Consider the following 1,980-nt stretch of genomic DNA (forward strand, 5'->3'; position numbering starts at 1 on the left):
TTAAGCAGAAGTTGTATAGCCATCTGCCATGGCTGCTTTAGCTGAGATTCCAGCATTGTAGGGGGTTGGACTAGATGACCCTCAATGTTCCTTCCAGCTCTACAATTCTATTCTATAATTCCACCTCAGCATGAGTTGGGTGGTGGTGGTGATTGGGATGGTAGAAGGGGCATCCTTTGCCCAACAGGAAAGCATCACTGGGCTTGGTCCGAAATTGCAACAGGCGCCCACAAGAGTTTCAACAGACAAATCACAGTGTGGTGGTGACATTTGCTAACCATTCTGTGGCCTTCCTCCTGTGGTTCTGGACCTGGAGAAAATAAAGGAGGGAGAGCAAACTGTATCCCAGTGGAAGCAGACATGGAAGACCAAAGGCAGCTCTGGTATATGGCACAAGGAAAGCAAAACGCCTCCTCAGGACAATCCCATGGCTGATCTGCTACTTGATGCAAGACTTGGCAAGGCGGTGGTGTGCCAGAAGCAGTTCTCACATATACCCTCTCAATGGTGATGGCTGAATCTTCTGCTGTTTTGCCTTCCCTGTTAAAATGGCCCCATGCCAGTGTGACTGCCAGAACCTTCCAGGATCAGTGTAGAGGTTGCTAATGCTGGACTTGTTGTTTTAAATTCTTATCACAATTGCAGTGACTGTAAGGAGGAACAATCTCATTATTTAAATATATACTTGTGGGATTTTGGGGTTCAGACTCTGAATTCTAAGTTTGTTCAGCCTGGAGCCCTCCCTTGAATCCAAAAGTTTGTTTAGTCCAAGGGACCCTCCAAGCTGGTGTTTTGTTGCAGTGGGTGTGCCTCTGCCATATGCTCTTTATACAACAATAGTGCATTAGTTGTGGATTTATTCTGCCTTATCAGTTGTTCTGCAATGCTTCCCTAATGCTGCCACATTATTGCTCTCCAAAGGGGCTATTTTTATTTTTATTTTATTTTTTAAACAGCTGAACTTTTATTTTATCCAAAACCAAAAATGAAAGCATTTCTCTGTTTGATGAGTGGGGAGAGGCTTGGAAGGAGGTGTGTCTTGTTTAGAGAGGGGCAGAGTAGAAGGGAGACCTGGATTAGAGGGGTGGGGCAGTGCCGTGTCTCTCTCCACACTGGAGGGTTGAGGAAGGGAGTGGGTGGTGGGGAAGGGGCACCATGGATTTTGCAGCTCACTCCATTGCCCTGTAGCTCTCACTGCACCACTTGCTTGTTGAAGCTGCTGCCAGAGTCCTGGGGCTTCATCACTTCTGGGAGCTCCGGGGGTCTGGAGAAGGGATCAATGTGGAGGGACTGAAAAGGCATCTTCATGGCTCTGAAGGCCAAGGCAACTGTTGCTGGGGTCTGTGGTGAAGCCACAGTCTCCAAGGGTTTTGCTGTTATCCAACAGCTGGTCATCCTGGTATAATCTTTGTTCTTCTGGGGGGAGGGGTCTCTTAAGAATCCCCTCAACAATTCTTTTCAGCTCATCCACCATACTGGACTCCTTGGCATCTGTGAAGATGGTCGTCTTGTGACATAGGATCATTAGAAAGACATCCATCTCTGCAGCTGGAACCTAAGCCCAGAACCCCCAGAGAGGAAGTAGCAGCAGAACCCCCAGTATCCCAACTTGCATCCAGATGGGCTATAGTTAAAGAAAAGCAAGGGGAAAACAAACCAGAATATTTGAGGTATAAAACCATTACAGAATTTCAACAAGATAGGGAATACTTTGCAGGCACAAACAATATTGAACATGGGATAGGGTGAAACCACCCTGATAGTGCAAATCAGTGCAACAAAAGGGGGTGTCTGAAGGGTTTAAAAAACAACAACTTTATTGCCATTATTAACAACCTGTGCAGTAGCAGGGTATTACATAAAATACAAAGCAAACAAACAATAAACAATGAGAGAAAGGAATAGTGACACACCAATATAAATTCAGACATCCACATTTCCCATCTGGCATGGATGGTGAATGTTGAGCATCCAAACCAT

The 1,980-nt window shown here is 45.8% G+C and overlaps 1 pseudogene across 1 annotated transcript; it reads right to left on the reverse strand.

Annotated features, from left to right (window-relative positions):
* Positions 1-1,051: 1,051 nt before the first annotated feature.
* Positions 1,052-1,602, reverse strand: LOC310836171 (elongin-B pseudogene; annotated as a pseudogene). The gene has a single exon. The product of its transcript is annotated as an elongin-B pseudogene (transcript).
* Between the last annotated feature and the right edge of the window lie 378 nt (positions 1,603-1,980).

This window comes from Podarcis gaigeae (genome assembly GCF_964106915.1).
Source record: "Podarcis gaigeae genome assembly, chromosome: Z".
NCBI classification, from domain to species: Eukaryota; Metazoa; Chordata; class Lepidosauria; order Squamata; family Lacertidae; genus Podarcis; species Podarcis gaigeae.